Consider the following 16,431-nt stretch of genomic DNA (forward strand, 5'->3'; position numbering starts at 1 on the left):
GAGGCCAGTGCCAGGCATGTGTGTGCTGGTGGTGATTGTGAGGTCCTTGTGCCGTAGGGAGTTAAAAGCCAGTGGCAGGCACGTGTCTGCTGGTGGTGATTTAGAGCTCAGTTGTTCATGACTTCTTTACAGGCCAGTGCCAGGCATGTGTGTGCTGGGGGGGACTGTGAGGTCCTTGTGCATGACGGTATGAGGAGCCAGTGGCAGGCATGTGTGTGCTGGTGGTGATTTTGAGGTCAGTTGTGCGTGGAGGCATGAGAGGCCAGTGTCAGACTGGTGTGTTCTGGTTGTGATTGTGAGGTGCTTGTACCTGAGGGAGTTAAAAGCCAGTGGCAGGCATGTGTGTGCTGGTGGTGATTGTGAGGTCGCTGTGCCTGAGGGCGTGAGAAGCCAGTGGCAGGCATGTGTGTGCTGGTGGTGATTGTTAGCTCAGTTGTTCGTGATGTTGTCACATGCCATGCCAGGCATGTGTCTGCTGGTGGTGATTTTGAGGTCCTTGTGCCTGAGGGCATGAGAGGCCAGTGGCAGGCATGTGTGTGCTGGTGGTGATTGTGAGCTCAATTGTTCCTGATGTCATCAGAGGCCGGTGCCAGGCATGTGTGTGCTGGGGGTGACTGTGAGGTCCTTGTGCATGACGGTATGAGGAGCCAGTGGCAGGCATGTGTGTGCTGGTGGTGATTTTGAGGTCAGTTGTGCGTGGAGGCATGAGAGGCCAGTGTCAGACTGGTGTGTTCTGGTTGTGATTGTGAGGTGCTTGTACCTGAGGGAGTTAAAAGCCAGTGGCAGGCATGTGTGTGCTGGTGGTGATTGTGAGGTCCCTGTGCCGTAGGGAGTTAAAAGCCAGTGGCAGGCACGTGTCTGCTGGTGGTGATTGTGATCTCAGTTGTGCATGACGTCTTCAGAGGCCACTGCCAGGCATGTGTGTGCTGGTGGTGATTGTGAGCTCAGTTGTTCGTGACATCATCAGAGGCCAGTGCCAGGCATGTGTGTGCTGGTGGTGATTTTGAGGTCAGTTGTGCGTGGAGGCATGAGAGGCCAGTGTCAGACTGGTGTGTTCTGGTTGTGATTGTGAGGTGCTTTTACCTGAGGGAATTAAAAGGCAGTGGCAGGCATGTGTGTGCTGGTGGTGATTGTGAGGTTGCTGTGCCTGAGGGCGTGAGAAGCCAGTGGCAGGCATGTGTGTGCTGGCGGTGATTGTGAGCTCAGTTGCTCGTGACGTCATGAGAGGCCAGTGGCAGGCATGTGTGTGCTGGTGGTGATTGTGAGCTCAGCTCTTCGTGACGTCATCAGAGGCCAGTGCCAGGCATGTGTGTGCTGGTGGTGATTGTGAGCTCAGTTGCTCGTGACGTCATCAGAGGCCAGTGGCAGGCATGTGTGTGCTGGTGGTGATTGTGAGCTCAGTTGTTCGTGACATCATCAGAGGCCAGTGGCAGGCATGTGTGTGCTGGTGGTGATTGTGAGGTCCTTGTGCCTTTAGGGCGTTAGAGGCCAGTGCCAGGCTTCTTTTGCTGGTGGTTATTGTGAGGTCATTGTGTCTGAGGGCGAGAGGCCAGTGCCAGGCATGTGTGTGCTGGTGGTGATTGTGAGCTCAGTTGTTCATGACGTCTTCAGAGGCCAGTGCAAGGCATGTGTGTGCTGGGGGTGACTGTGATGTCCTTGTGCCTTAGGGCGTTAGAGGCCAGTGCCAGGCTTTGTTTGCTGGTGGTTATTGTGAGGTCATTGTGTCTGAGGGCGAGAGGCCAGTGGCAGACATGTGTGTGCTGGTGGTGATTGTGAGCTCAGTTGTTCGTGATGTTGCCACATGCCAGTGCCAGGCACTAGTCTACTGGTGGTGATTTTGAGGTCCTTGTGCCTGAGGGCATGAGAGGCCAGTGGCAGGCATGTGTGTGCTGGTGGTGATTGTGAGCTCAGTTGCTCGTGACGTCATCAGAGGCCAGTGGCAGGCATGTGTGTGCTAGTGGTGAGTCTGAGCTCAGCTGTTCGTGACGTCATCAGAGGCCAGTGCCAGGCATGTGTGTGCTGGTGGTGATTGTGAGCTCAGTTGCTCGTGACGTCTTCAGAGGCCAGTGCAAGGCATGTGTGTGCTGGGGGTGACTGTGATGTACTTGTGCGTAACGGGTTGTGAGGCCAGTGCCAGGCATGTGTGTGCTGGTGGTGATTGTGAGGTCCTTGTGCCGTAGGGAGTTAAAAGCCAGTGGCAGGCATGTGTGTGCTGGTGGTGATTTTGAGGTCAGTTGTGCGTGGAGGCATGAGAGGCCAGTGTCAGACTGGTGTGATCTGGTTGTGATTGTGAGGTGCTTGTACCTGAGGGAGTTAAAAGCCAGTGGCAGGCATGTGTGTGCTGGTGGTGATTGTGAGGTCCCTGTGCCTGAGGGCGTGAGAAGCCAGTGGCAGGCATGTGTGTGCTGGTGGTGATTGTGAGCTCAGTTGCTCGTGATGTTGTCACATGCCATGCCAGGCACTAGTCTACTGGTGGTGATTTTGAGGTCCTTGTGCCTGAGGGCATGAGAGGCCAGTGGCAGGCATGTGTGTGCTGGTGGTGATTGTGAGCTCAGTTGTTCATGATGTCATCAGAGGCCAGTGGCAGGCATGTGTTTGCTAGTGGTGAGTGTGAACTCAGTTGCTCATTACCTCATGAGAGGCCATTGCCAGGCATGTGTGTGCTGGTGGTGATTGTGAGCTCAGTTGCTCGTGACGTCTTCAGAGGCCAGTGCAAGGCATGTGTGTGCTGGGGGTGACTGTGAGGTCCTTGTGCGTAGCGGGTTGTCAGGCCAGTGCGAGGCATGTGTGTGCTGGTGGTGATTGTGAGGTCCTTGTGCCTTTAGGGCGTTAGAGGCCAGTGCCAGGCTTCTTTTGCTGGTGGTTATTGTGAGGTCATTGTGTCTGAGGGCGAGAGGCCAGTGCCAGGCATGTGTGTGCTGGTGGTGATTGTGAGCTCAGTTGTTCGTGATGTTGCCACATGCCAGTGCCAGGCACTAGTCTACTGGTGGTGATTTTGAAGTCGTTGTGCCTGAGGGCATGAGAGGCCAGTGGCAGGCATGTGTGTGCTGGTGGTGATTGTGAGCTCAGTTGTTCGTGATGTTGCCACATGCCAGTGCCAGGCACTAGTCTACTGGTGGTGATTTTGAAGTCGTTGTGCCTGAGGGCATGAGAGGCCAGTGGCAGGCATGTGTGTGCTGGTGGTGATTGTGAGCTCAGTTGCTCGTGACGTCATCAGAGGCCAGTGGCAGACATGTGTGTGCTAGTGGTGAGTCTGAACTCAGTTGCTCATTACGTCATGAGAGGCCATTGCCAGGCATGTGTGTGCTGGTGGTGATTGTGAGCTCAGTTGTTCATGACGTCTTCAGAGGCCAGTGCAAGGCATGTGTGTGCTGGGGGTGACTGTGAGGTCCTTGTGCGTGACGGGTTGAGAGGCCAGTGCCAGGCATGTGTGTGCTGGTGGTGATTGTGAGGTCCTTGTGCCTTTAGGGCGTTAGAGGCCAGTGCCAGGCTTCTTTTGCTGGTGGTTATTGTGAGGTCATTGTGTCTGAGGGCGAGAGGCCAGTGGCAGGCATGTGTGTGTTGGTGGTGATTGTGAGCTCAGTTGTTCGTGATGTTGCCACATGCCAGTGCCAGGCACTAGTCTACTGGTGGTGATTTTGAAGTCGTTGTGCCTGAGGGCATGAGAGGCCAGTGGCAGGCATGTGTGTGCTGGTGGTGATTGTGAGCTCAATTGTTCCTGATGTCATCAGAGGCCAGTGGCAGGCATGTGTGTGCTAGTGGTGAGTCTGAACTCAGTTGCTCATTACGTCATGAGAGGCCATTGCCAGGCATGTGTGTGCTGGTGGTGATTGTGAGCTCAGTTGCTCGTTACGTCTTCAGAGGCCAGTGCCAGGCATGTGTGTGCTGGGGGTGACTGTGAGGTACTTGTGCGTAACGGGTTGTGAGGCCAGTGCCAGGCATGTGTGTGCTGGTGGTGATTGTGAGGTCCTTGTGCCGTAGGGAGTTAAAAGCCAGTGGCAGGCACGTGTCTGCTGGTGGTGATTGTGATCTCAGTTGTTCATGACTTCTTTAGAGGCCAGTTCCAGGCATGTGTGTGCTGGGGGTGACTGTGAGGTCCTTGTGCATGACGGTATGAGGAGCCAGTGGCAGGCATGTGTGTGCTGGTGGTGATTTTGAGGTCAGTTGTGCGTGGAGGCATGAGAGGCCAGTGTCAGACTCGTGTATTCTGGTTGTGATTGTGAGGTGCTTGTACCTGAGGGAGTTAAAAGCCAGTGGCAGGCATGTGTGTGCTGGTGGTGATTGTGAGGTCCCTGTGCCTGAGGGCGTGAGAAGCCAGTGGCAGGCATGTGTGTGCTGGCGGTGATTGTGAGCTCAGTTGCTCGTGATGTCATCAGAGGCGAGTGCCAGGCATGTGTGTGCTGGTGGTGATTGTGAGCTCAGTTGTTCGTGACATCATCAGAGGCCAGTGCCAGGCATGTGTGTGCTGGTGGTGATTTTGAGGTCAGTTGTGCGTGGAGGAATGAGAGGCCAGTGTCAGACTGGTGTGTTCTGGTTGTGATTGTGAGGTGCTTGTACCTGAGGGAATTAAACGGCAGTGGCAGGCATGTGTGTGCTGGTGGTGATTGTGAGGTCCCTGTGCCTGAGGGCGTGAGAAGCCAGTGGCAGGCATGTGTGTGCTGGCGATGATTGTGAGCTCAGTTGCTCGTGACGTCATGAGAGGCCAGTGGCAGGCATGTGTGTGCTGGTGGTGATTGTGAGCTCTGTTGTTCGTGACGTCATCAGAGGCCAGTGGCAGGCATGTGTGTGCTGGTGGTGATTGTGAGCTCAGTTGCTCGCGACGTCATCAGAGGCCAGTGGCAGGCATGTGTGTGCTGGTGGTGATTGTGAGCTCAGTTGTTCGTGACATCATCAGAGGCCAGTGCCAGGCATGTGTGTGCTGGTGGTGATTGTGAGGTCCTTGTGCCTTAGGGCGTTAGAGGCCAGTGCCAGGCTTTTTTTGCTGGTGGTTATTGTGAGGTCATTGTGTCTGAGGGCGAGAGGCCAGTGGCAGGCATGTGTGTGCTGGTGGTGATTGTGAGCTCAGTTGTTCGTGATGTTGTCACATGCCATGCCAGGCGCTAGTCTACTGGTGGTGATTTTGAGGTCCTTGTGCCTGAGGGCATGAGAGGCCAGTGGCAGGCATGTGTGTGCTGGTGGTGATTGTGAGCTCAATTGTTCCTGATGTCATCAGAGGCCGGTGCCAGGCATGTGTGTGCTGGGGGTGACTGTGAGGTCCTTGTGCATGACGGTATGAGGAGCCAGTGGCAGGCATGTGTGTGCTGGTGGTGATTTTGAGGTCAGTTGTGCGTGGAGGCATGAGAGGCCAGTGTCAGACTCGTGTGTTCTGGTTGTGATTGTGAGGTGCTTGTACCTGAGGGAGTTAAAAGCCAGTGGCAGGCATGTGTGTGCTGGTGGTGATTGTGAGGTCCCTGTGCGTGAGGGCGTGAGAAGCCAGTGGCAGGCATGTGTGTGCTGGTGGTGATTGTGAGCTCAGTTGCTCGTGACATCATCAGAGGCCAGTGGCAGGCATGTGTGTGCTGGTGGTGATTGTGAGGTCAGTTGTTCATGACGTCTTCAAAGGCTAGTGGCAGGCATGTGTGTGCTGGTGGTGATTGTGAGCTCAGTTGCTCGCGACGTCATCAGAGGCCAGTGCCAGGCATGTGTGTGCTGGTGGTGATTGTGAGGTCCTTGTGCCTTTAGGGCGTTAGAGGCCAGTGCCCGGCTTTTTTTGCTGGTGGTTATTGTGAGGTCATTGTGTCTGAGGGCGAGAGGCCAGTGGCAGGCATGTGTGTGCTGGGGGGGACTGTGAGGTCCTTGTGCATGACAGTATGAGGCGCCAGTGGCAGGCATGTGTGTGCTGGTGGTGATTGTGAGGTCGCTGTGCCTGAGGGCGTGAGAAGCCAGTGGCAGGCATGTGTGTGCTGGCGGTGATTGTGAGCTCAGTTGCTCGTGACGTCATGAGAGGCCATTGCCAGGCATGTGTGTGCTGGTGGTGATTGTGAGCTCAGTTGTTCGTTACGTCTTCAGAGGCCAGTGCAAGGCATGTGTGTGCTGGGGGTGACTGTGAGGTACTTTTGCGTAACGGGTTGTGAGGCCAGTGCCAGGCACGTGTCTGCTGGTGGTGATTGTGATCTCAGTTGTGCATGACGTCTTCAGAGGCCAGTGCCAGGCATGTGTGTGCTGGGTGGGGACTGTGAGGTCCTTGTGCATGACGGTATGAGGAGCCAGTGGCAGGCATGTGTGTGCTGGTGGTGATTTTGAGGTCAGTTGTGCGTGGAGGCATGAGAGGCCAGTGTGAGACTGGTGTGTTCTGGTTGTGATTGTGAGGTGCTTGTACCTGAGGGAGTTAAAAGCCAGTGGCAGGCATGTGTGTGCTGGTGGTGATTGTGAGGTCGCTGTGCCTGAGGGCGTGAGAAGCCAGTGGCAGGCATGTGTGTGCTGGTGGTGATTGTGAGCTCAGTTGTTCGTGATGTTGTCACATGCCATGCCAGGCACTAGTCTACTGGTGGTGATTTTGAGGTCCTTGTGCCTGAGGGCATGAGAGGCCAGTGGCAGGCATGTGTGTGCTGGTGGTGATTGTGAGCTCAATTGTTCCTGATGTCATCAGAGGCCGGTGCCAGGCATGTGTGTGCTGGGGGTGACTGTGAGGTCCTTGTGCATGACGGTATGAGGATACAGTGGCAGGCATGTGTGTGCTGGTGGTGATTTTGAGGTCAGTTGTGCGTGGAGGCATGAGAGGCCAGTGTCAGACTGGTGTGTTCTGGTTGTGATTGTGAGGTGCTTGTACCTGAGGGAGTTAAAAGCCAGTGGCAGGCATGTGTGTGCTGGTGGTGATTGTGAGGTCCCTGTGCCTGAGGGTGTGAGAAGCCAGTGGCAGGCATGTGTGTGCTGGTGGTGATTGTGAGCTCAGTTGCTCGTGACGTCATCAGAGGCCAGTGGCAGGCATGTGTGTGCTGGTGGTGATTGTGAGGTCAGTTGTTCATGACGTCTTCAAAGGCTAGTGGCAGGCATGTGTGTGCTGGTGGTGATTGTGAGCTCAGTTGTTCGTGACGTCATCAGAGGCCAGTGCCAGGCATGTGTGTGCTGGTGGTGATTGTGAGGTCCTTGTGCCTTTAGGGCGTTAGAGGCCAGTGCCCGGCTTTTTTTGCTGGTGGTTATTGTGAGGTCATTGTGTCTGAGGGCGAGAGGCCAGTGGCAGGCATGTGTGTGCTGGGGGGGACTGTGAGGTCCTTGTGCATGACAGTATGAGGCGCCAGTGGCAGGCATGTGTGTGCTGGTGGTGATTGTGAGGTCGCTGTGCCTGAGGGCGTGAGAAGCCAGTGGCAGGCATGTGTGTGCTGGCGGTGATTGTGAGCTCAGTTGTTCGTTACGTCTTCAGAGGCCAGTGCAAGGCATGTGTGTGCTGGGGGTGACTGTGAGGTACTTGTGCGTAACGGGTTGTGAGGCCAGTGCCAGGCACGTGTCTGCTGGTGGTGATTGTGATCTCAGTTGTGCATGACGTCTTCAGAGGCCAGTGCCAGGCATGTGTGTGCTGGGTGGGGACTGTGAGGTCCTTGTGCATGACGGTATGAGGAGCCAGTGGCAGGCATGTGTGTGCTGGTGGTGATTTTGAGGTCAGTTGTGCGTGGAGGCATGAGAGGCCAGTGTCAGACTGGTGTGTTCTGGTTGTGATTGTGAGGTGCTTGTACCTGAGGGAGTTAAAAGCCAGTGGCAGGCATGTGTGTGCTGGTGGTGATTGTGAGGTCGCTGTGCCTGAGGGCGTGAGAAGCCAGTGGCAGGCATGTGTGTGCTGGTGGTGATTGTGAGCTCAGTTGTTCGTGATGTTGTCACATGCCATGCCAGGCACTAGTCTAGTGGTGGTGATTTTGAGGTCCTTGTGCCTGAGGGCATGAGAGGCCAGTGGCAGGCATGTGTGTGCTGGTGGTGATTGTGAGCTCAATTGTTCCTGATGTCATCAGAGGCCAGTGCCAGGCATGTGTGTGCTGGGGGTGACTGTGAGGTCCTTGTGCATGACGGTATGAGGATACAGTGGCAGGCACTAGTCTACTGGTGGTGATTTTGAGGTCCTTGTGCCTGAGGGCATGAGAGGCCAGTGTCAGACTGGTGTGTTCTGGTTGTGATTGTGAGGTGCTTGTACCTGAGGGAGTTAAAAGCCAGTGGCAGGCATGTGTGTGCTGGTGGTGATTGTGAGGTCCCTGTGCCTGAGGGCATGAGAAGCCAGTGGCAGGCATGTGTGTGCTGGCGGTGATTGTGAGCTCAGTTGCTCGTGACGTCATGAGAGGCCAGTGGCAGGCATGTGTGTGCTGGTGGTGATTGTGAGCTCAGTTGCTCGTGACATCATCAGAGGCCAGTGGCAGGCATGTGTGTGCTGGTGGTGATTGTGAGGTCCTTGTGCCTTTAGGGCGTTAGAGGCCAGTGCCCGGCTTTTTTTGCTGGTGGTTATTGTGAGGTCATTGTGTCTGAGGGCGAGAGGCCAGTGGCAGGCATGTGTGTGCTGGTGGTGATTGTGAGCTCAGGTGTTGGTGATGTTGCCACATGCCAGTGCCAGGCACTAGTCTACTGGTGGTGATTTTGAAGTCCTTGTGCCTGAGGGCATGAGAGGCCAGTGGCAGGCATGTGTGTGCTGGGGGGGACTGTGAGGTCCTTGTGCATGACGGTATGAGGAGCCAGTGGCAGGCATGTGTGTGCTGGTGGTGATTGTGAGGTCCCTGTGCCTGAGTGCGTGAGAAGCCAGTGGAAGGCATGTGTGTGCTGGCGGTGATTGTGAGCTCAGTTGCTCATGACGTCATGAGAGGCCAGTGCCAGGCATTTGTGTGCTGGTGGTGATTGTGAGCTCAGCTGTTCGTGACGTCATCAGAGGCCAGTGGCAGGCATGTGTGTGCTGGTGGTGATTGTGAGCTCAGTTGCTCGTGACGTCATCAGAGGCCAGTGCCAGGCATGTGTGTGCTGGTGGTGATTGTGAGGTCCTTGTGCCTTAGGGCGTTAGAGGCCAGTGCCAGGCTTCTTTTGCTGGTGGTTATTGTGAGGTCATTGTGTCTGAGGGCGAGAGGCCAGTGGCAGGCATGTGTGTGCTGGTGGTGATTGTGAGCTCAGTTGTTCGTGATGTTGTCACATGCCATGCCAGGCACTAGTCTACTGGTGGTGATTTTGAGGTGCTTGTGCCTGAGGGCATGAGAGGCCAGTGGCAGGCATGTGTGTGCTGGTGGTGATTGTGAGCTCAATTGTTCCTGATGTCATCAGAGGCCGGTGCCAGGCATGTGTGTGCTGGGGGGGACTGTGAGGTCCTTGTGCATGACGGTATGAGGAGCCAGTGGCAGGCATGTGTGTGCTGGTGGTGATTTTGAGGTCAGTTGTGCGTGGAGGCATGAGAGGCCAGTGTCAGACTGGTGTGTTCTGGTTGTGATTGTGAGGTGCTTGTACCTGAGGGAGTTAAAAGGCAGTGGCAGGCATGTGTGTGCTGGTGGTGATTGTGAGGTCCCTGTGCCTGAGGGCGTGAGAAGCCAGTGGCAGGCATGTGTGTGCTGGCGGTGATTGTGAGCTCAGTTGCTCGTGACGTCATGAGAGGCCAGTGGCAGGCATGTGTGTGCTGGTGGTGATTGTGAGCTCAGTTGCTCGTGACGTCATCAGAGGCCAGTGGCAGGCATGTGTGTGCTGGTGGTGATTGTGAGCTCAGTTGCTCGCGACGTCATGAGAGGCCAGTGCCAGGCATGTGTGTGCTGGTGGTGATTGTGAGCTCAGTTGTTCGTGACATCATCAGAGGCCAGTGCCAGGCATGTGTGTGCTGGTGGTGATTGTGAGGTCCTTGTGCCTTTAGGGCGTTAGAGGCCAGTGCCCGGCTTTTTTTGCTAGTGGTTATTGTGAGGTCATTGTGTCTGAGGGCCAGAGGCCAGTGCCAGGCATGTGTGTGCTGGTGGTGATTGTGAGCTCAGGTGTTCGTGATGTTGCCACATGCCAGTGCCAGGCACTAGTCTACTGGTGGTGATTTTGAAGTAGTTGTGCCTGAGGGCATGAGAGGCCAGTGGCAGGCATGTGTGTGCTGGGGGGGACTGTGAGGTCCTTGTGCATGACAGTATGAGGCGCCAGTGGCAGGCATGTGTGTGCTGGCGGTGATTGTGAGCTCAGTTTCTCGTGACGTCATGAGAGGCCAGTGGCAGGCATGTGTGTGCTGGTGGTGATTGTGAGGTCCTTGTGCCTTAGGGCGTTAGAGGCCAGTGCCAGGCTTTTTTTGCTGGTGGTTATTGTGAGGTCATTGTGTCTGAGGGCGAGAGGCCAGTGGCAGGCATGTGTGTGCTGGTGGTGATTGTGAGCTCAGTTGTTCGTGATGTTGTCACATGCCATGCCAGGCACTAGTCTACTGGTGGTGATTTTGAGGTCCTTGTGCCTGAGGGCATGAGAGGCCAGTGGCAGGCATGTGTGTGCTGGTGGTGATTGTGAGCTCAATTGTTCCTGATGTCATCAGAGGCCGGTGCCAGGCATGTGTGTGCTGGGGGTGACTGTGAGGTCCTTGTGCATGACGGTATGAGGAGCCAGTGGCAGGCATGTGTGTGCTGGTGGTGATTTTGAGGTCAGTTGTGCGTGGAGGCATGAGAGGCCAGTGTCAGACTCGTGTGTTCTGGTTGTGATTGTGAGGTGCTTGTACCTGAGGGAATTAAAAGCCAGTGGCAGGCATGTGTGTGCTGGTGGTGATTGTGAGGTCCCTGTGCCTGAGGGCGTGAGAAGCCAGTGGCAGGCATGTGTGTGCTGGCGGTGATTGTGAGCTCAGTTGCTCGTGACGTCATCAGAGGCCAGTGGCAGGCATGTGTGTGCTGGTGGTGATTGTGAGCTCAGTTGTTCATGACGTCTTCAAAGGCTAGTGGCAGGCATGTGTGTGCTGGTGGTGATTGTGAGCTCTGTTGCTCGCGACGTCATCAGAGGCCAGTGCCAGGCATGTGTGTGCTGGTGGTGATTGTGAGGTCCTTGTGCCTTTAGGGCGTTAGAGGCCAGTGCCCGGCTTTTTTTGCTGGTGGTTATTGTGAGGTCATTGTGTCTGAGGGCGAGAGGCCAGTGGCAGGCATGTGTGTGCTGGTGGTGATTGTGAGCTCAGTTGTTCGTGATGTTGCCACATGCCAGTGCCAGGCACTAGTCTACTGGTGGTGATTTTGAAGTCCTTGTGCCTGAGGACATTAGAGGCCAGTGGCAGGCATGTGTGTGCTGGGGGGGACTGTGAGGTCCTTGTGCATGACGGTATGAGGAGCCAGTGGCAGGCATGTGTGTGCTGGTGGTGATTGTGAGCTCAGTTGCTCGTGACGTCATGAGAGGCCAGTGCCAGGCATGTGTGTGCTGGTGGTGATTGTGAGCTCAGCTGTTCGTGACGTCATCAGAGGCCAGTGCCAGGCATGTGTGTGCTGGTGGTGATTGTGAGCTCAGTTGTTCGTGACGTCATGAGAGGCCAGTGCCAGGCATGTGTGTGCTGGTGGTGATTGTGAGCTCAGTTGTTCGTGACATCATCAGAGGCCAGTGCCAGGCATGTGTGTGCTGGTGGTGATTGTGAGGTCCATGTGCCTTTAGGGCGTTAGAGGCCAGTGCCAGGCTTCTTTTGCTGGTGGTTATTGTGAGGTCATTGTGTCTGAGGGCGAGAGGCCAGTGCCAGGCATGTGTGTGCTGGTGGTGATTGTGAGGTCCTTGTGCGTGAGGGTGTGAGAGGCCATTGGCAGGTATGTGTTGGCTGGTGGTGATTGTGAAGACCCTGTGCCTGAGGGCATGAGAGGCCAGTGGCAGGTATGTGTGTGCTGGTGGTGATTGTGAGCTCAATTGTTCCTGATGTCATCAGAGGCCAGTGGCAGGCATGTGTGTGCTAGTGGTGAGTGTGAACTCAGTTGCTCATTACGTCATGAGAGGCCATTGCCAGGCATGTGTGTGCTGGTGGTGATTGTGAGCTCAGTTGTTCGTGATGTTTTCACATGCCAGTGCAAGGCATGTGTGTGCTGGGGGTGACTGTGAGGTACTTGTGCGTAACGGGTTGTGAGGCCAGTGCCAGGCATGTGTGTGCTGGTGGTGATTGTGAGGTCCTTGTGCCGTAGGGAGTTAAAAGCCAGTGGCAGGCACGTGTCTGCTGGTGGTGATTGTGATCTCAGTTGTTCATGACGTCTTCAGAGGCCAGTGGCAGGCATGTGTGTGCTGGGGGGGACTGTGAGGTCCTTGTGCATGACGGTATGAGGAGCCAGTGGCAGGCATGTGTGTGCTGGTGGTGATTTTGAGGTCAGTTGTGCGTGGAGGCATGAGAGGCCAGTGTCAGACTCATGTGTTCTGGTTGTGATTGTGAGGTGCTTGTACCTGAGGGAGTTAAAAGGCAGTGGCAGGCATGTGTGTGCTGGTGGTGATTGTGAGGTCGCTGTGCCTGAGGGCGTGAGAAGCCAGTGGCAGGCATGTGTGTGCTGGTGGTGATTGTGAGCTCAGTTGCTCGTGACGTCTTCAGAGGCCAGTGGCAGGCATGTGTGTGCTGGTGGTGATTGTGAGCTCAGTTGTTCGTGACATCATCAGAGGCCAGTGCCAGGCATGTGTGTGCTGGTGGTGATTGTGAGCTCAGGTGTTCGTGATGTTGCCACATGCCATGCCAGGCACTAGTCTACTGGTGGTGATTTTGAGGTGCTTGTGCCTGAGGGCATGAGAGGCCAGTGGCAGGCATGTGTGTGCTGGTGGTGATTGTGAGCTCAATTGTTCCTGATGTCATCAGAGGCCGGTGCCAGGCATGTGTGTGCTGGGGGGGACTGTGAGGTCCTTGTGCATGACGGTATGAGGAGCCAGTGGCAGGCATGTGTGTGCTGGTGGTGATTGTGAGCTCAGTTGTTCGTGACATCATCAGAGGCCAGTGCCAGGCATGTGTGTGCTGGTGGTGATTGTGAGGTCCTTGTGCCTTTAGGGCGTTAGAGGCCAGTGCCAGGCTTTTTTTGCTGGTGGTTATTGTGAGGTCATTGTGTCTGAGGGCGAGAGGCCAGTGGCAGGCATGTGTGTGCTGGTGGTGAGTGTGAACTCAGTTGCTCATTACGTCATGAGAGGCCATTGCCAGGCATGTGTGTGCTGGTGGTGATTGTGAGCTCAGTTGCTCGTTACGTCTTCAGAGGCCAGTGCCAGGCATGTGTGTGCTGGTGGTGATTTTGAGGTCAGTTGTGCGTGGAGGCATGAGAGGCCAGTTTCAGACTGGTGTGTTCTGGTTGTGATTGTGAGGTGCTTGGACCTGAAGGAGTTAAAAGCCAGTGGCAGGCATGTGTGTGCTGGTGGTGATTGTGAGGTCGCTGTGCCTGAGGGCGTGAGAAGCCAGTGGCAGGCATGTGTGTGCTGGTGGTGATTGTGAGCTCAGTTGCTCGTGACGTCATGAGAGGCCAGTGGCAGGCATGTGTGTGCTGGTGGTGATTGTGAGCTCAGTTGTTCGTGACATCATCAGAGGCCAGGGCCAGGCATGTGTGTGCTGGTGGTGATTGTGAGGTCCTTGTGCCTTAGGGCGTTAGAGGCCAGTGCCAGGCTTTTTTTGCTGGTGGTTATTGTGAGGTCATTGTGTCTGAGGGCGAGAGGCCAGTGGCAGGCATGTGTGTGCTGTTGGTGATTGTGAGCTCAGTTGTTCGTGATGTTGCCACATGCCATGCCAGGCACTAGTCTACTGGTGGTGATTTTGAGGTCCTTGTGCCTGAGGGCATGAGAGGCCAGTGGCAGGCATGTGTGTGCTGGTGGTGATTGTGAGCTCAATTGTTCCTGATGTCATCAGAGGCCGGTGCCAGGCATGTGTGTGCTGGTGGTGATTGTGAGCTCAGTTGCTCGTTTCGCCTTCAGAGGCCATTGCCAGGCATGTGTGTGCTGGGGGTGACTGTGAGGTACTTGTGCGTGATGGGTTGTGAGGCCAGTGCCAGGCATGTGTGTGCTGGTGGTGATTGTGAGGTCCTTGTGCCGTAGGGAGTTAAAAGCCAGTGGTAGGCACGTGTCTGCTGGTGGTGATTGTGAGCTCAGTTGTTCATGACGTCTTTAGAGGCCAGTGGCAGGCATGTGTGTGCTGGGGGGGACTGTGAGGTCCTTGTGCATGACGGTATGAGGAGCCAGTGGCAGGCATGTGTGTGCTGGTGGTGATTTTGAGGTCAGTTGTGCGTGGAGGCATGAGAGGCCGGTGTCAGACTCGTGTGTTCTGGTTGTGATTGTGAGGTGCTTGTACCTGAGGGAGTTAAAAGGCAGTGGCAGGCATGTGTGTGCTGGTGGTGATTGTGAGGTCCCTGTGCCTGAGGGCGTGAGAAGCCAGTGGCAGGCATGTGTGTGCTGGTGGTGATTGTGAGCTCAGTTGCTCGTGACGTCATGAGAAGCCAGTGGCAGGCATGTGTGTGCTGGTGGTGATTGTGATCTCAGTTGCTCGTGACGTCATCAGAGGCCAGTGGCAGGCATGTGTGTGCTGGTGGTGATTGTGAGCTCAGTTGTTCGTGACATCATCAGAGGCCAGTGCCAGGCATGTGTGTGCTGGTGGTGATTGTGAGGTCCTTGTGCCTTTAGGGCGTTAGAGGCCAGTGCCCGGCTTTTTTTGCTGGTGGTTATTGTGAGGTCATTGTGTCTGAGGGCGAGAGGCCAGTGCCAGGCATGTGTGTGCTGGTGGTGATTGTGAGCTCAGGTGTTCGTGATGTTGCCACATGCCAGTGCCAGGCACTAGTCTACTGGTGGTGATTTTGAAGTCGTTGTGCCTGAGGGCATGAGAGGCCAGTGGCAGGCATGTGTGTGCTGGGGGGGAATGTGAGGTCCTTGTGCATGACAGTATGAGGCGCCAGTGGCAGGCATGTGTGTGCTGGCGGTGATTGTGAGCTCAGTTGCTCGTGACGTCATGAGAGGCCAGTGGCAGGCATGTGTGTGCTGGTGGTGATTGTGAGGTCCTTGTGCCTTAGGGCGTTAGAGGCCAGTGCCAGGCTTTTTTTGCTGGTGGTTATTGTGAGGTCATTGTGTCTGAGGGCGAGAGGCCAGTGGCAGGCATGTGTGTGCTGGTGGTGATTGTGAGCTCAATTGTTCGTGACGTCATCAGAGGCCGGTGCCAGGCATGTGTGTTCTAGGGGTGACTGTGAGGTCCTTGTGCATGACGGTATGAGGAGCCAGTGGCAGGCATGTGTGTGCTGGTGGTGATTTTGAGGTCAGTTTTGCGTGGAGGCATGAGAGGCCAGTGTCAGACTCGTGTGTTCTGGTTGTGATTGTGAGGTGCTTGTACCTGAGGGAGTTAAAAGCCAGTGGCAGGCATGTGTGTGCTGGTGGTGATTGTGAGGTCCCTGTGCCTGAGGGCGTGAGAAGCCAGTGGCAGGCATGTGTGTGCTGGCGGTGATTGTGAGCTCAGTTGCTCGTGACGTCATGAGAGGCCAGTGGCAGGCATGTGTGTGCTGGTGGTGATTCTGAGCTCAGTTGTTCATGACGTCTTCAAAGGCTAGTGGCAGGCATGTGTGTGCTGGTGGTGATTGTGAGCTCTGTTGCTCGCGACGTCATCAGAGGCCAGTGCCAGGCATGTGTGTGCTGGTGGTGATTGTGAGGTCCTTGTGCCTTTAGGGCGTTAGAGGCCAGTGCCCGGCTTTTTTTGCTGGTGGTTATTGTGAGGTCATTGTATCTGAGGGCGAGAGGCCAGTGGAAGGCATGTGTGTGCTGGGGGGGACTGTGAGGTCCTTGTGCATGACGGTATGAGGAGCCAGTGGCAGGCAGGTGTGTGCTGGTGGTGATTGTGAGGTCGCTGTGCCTGAGTGCGTGAGAAGCCAGTGGCAGGCATGTGTGTGCTGGCGGTGATTGTGAGCTCAGTTGCTCGTGACGTCATGAGAGGCCAGTGGCAGGCATGTGTGTGCTGGTGGTGATTGTGAGCTCAGCTGTTCGTGACGTCATCAGAGGCCAGTGCCAGGCATGTGTGTGCTGGTGGTGATTGTGAGCTCAGTTGTTCGTGACGTCATGAGAGGCCAGTGCCAGGCATGTGTGTGCTGGTGGTGATTGTGAGCTCAGTTGTTCGTGACATCATCAGAGGCCAGTGCCAGGCATGTGTGTGCTGGTGGTGATTGTGAGGTCCTTGTGCCTTTAGGGCGTTAGAGGCCAGTGCCAGGCTTCTTTTGCTGGTGGTTATTGTGAGGTCATTGTGTCTGAGGGCGAGAGGCCAGTGGCAGGCATGTGTGTGCTGGTGGTGATTGTGAGGTCCTTGTGCGTGAGGGTGTGAGAGGCCATTGGCAGGTATGTGTTGGCTGGTGGTGATTGTGAAGACCCTGTGCCTGAGGGCATGAGAGGCCAGTGGCAGGCATGTGTGTGCTGGTGGTGATTGTGAGCTCAATTGTTCCTGATGTCATCAGAGGCCAGTGGCAGGCATGTGTGTGCTAGTGGTGAGTGTGAACTCAGTTGCTCTTTACGTCATGAGAGGCCATTGCCAGGCATGTGTGTGCTAGTGGTGATTGT

Source organism: Struthio camelus, chromosome 33 (assembly GCF_040807025.1).
Source record: "Struthio camelus isolate bStrCam1 chromosome 33, bStrCam1.hap1, whole genome shotgun sequence".
Taxonomy (NCBI): domain Eukaryota; kingdom Metazoa; phylum Chordata; class Aves; order Struthioniformes; family Struthionidae; genus Struthio; species Struthio camelus.